Genomic DNA, 1,111 nt, shown 5'->3' with positions numbered 1-1,111 from the left:
ATATGTATATCGGTTCGTTCTTTATTTTGTAAGTAATGAACAAGCACTTAAAACTATCACTAAACTAATATTAATAAACAAGAACTTATTACAGCTAGACTAAAAATCAAATGAACCAACGCCAAGCTGTGTAGCTTGCCTATATTACTTTGGTCTTTCGTCAGTCAACTGTTTCGAATGTTCGAGCAAACACTTGCAAATAAAATAAAAGAAGGAGTCTTTAGAAGCTTCGCTTCTAAAGAAGAACAATTTGAGTTCGTCGCCAGTCTTTTGTTTATAAAAAGTTGAAAATGTGAATATTGAGTACGGGATCATAACACCTCCCCCCTTAAGACGGAAAACAATTATTTTGAAAAAAGAATTTGTTTTCTCCTCTTGTTCGGATTTGACAGTTTCCTATGTCGGGTTCTGAATGGTTCCGTCCAGGTTGAGACTCCTTGAGTAGTAGTAGGTGCTATGTCTTCTGTATGGTAGACTGTTGTATCTCTTCACATTGGCTTCTTATCAGGAACATCATTTTAAGCTTTATAGCTGCAAGTAGTAGAACCTTTCCTAGGCAATACTCGTTAGTGAACAATGTTACATAAAGAGTAAAGATAAAAGAATAAAATCAAGAGACATGAAATTCGAAACAAAATTGACATAAGTTCTGAAAAATACAAGAATTTTATATAGGGTACATAGAAAAGAATAAATGGATGAATAATAAAATAAATGTTGATTAGCTATATGGGAAAAATAAAAGGATTAAATTATTATTATTTTGGATTTCTCTCTCTTTAGATCAACTACTCAGAACACGGTTTTGTGATAAGTAACTTCCTTGTTACGGATTTTTAATAAAACGTTTTTGCCAGATTTTTTCTTGACCTCGTATGGATCCTTAAATTTAGGACTAAGTTTTTCATTGACTCTTATGTTATTTTTAATTGGATTTGTTCTTGCTAATTTTTGACTGGTTTGAATCTTCTCTTTTTCATTAGACGATAGGTGAACTTTACTTAGTAAAAATAGCTTTACCTCAGGAATACTCTCTTCGTGAAAATCGGTTGACATAAGAATGGATGCTTTCTTCCTAGATTTCTTGGTACTGGAATTCCATTTCCGCTTT

Source organism: Pediculus humanus, genomic scaffold (genome assembly GCF_000006295.1).
Source record: "Pediculus humanus corporis 1103172107629 genomic scaffold, whole genome shotgun sequence".
NCBI lineage: Eukaryota > Metazoa > Arthropoda > Insecta > Psocodea > Pediculidae > Pediculus > Pediculus humanus.
This window is presented reverse-complemented; position numbering follows the sequence as displayed.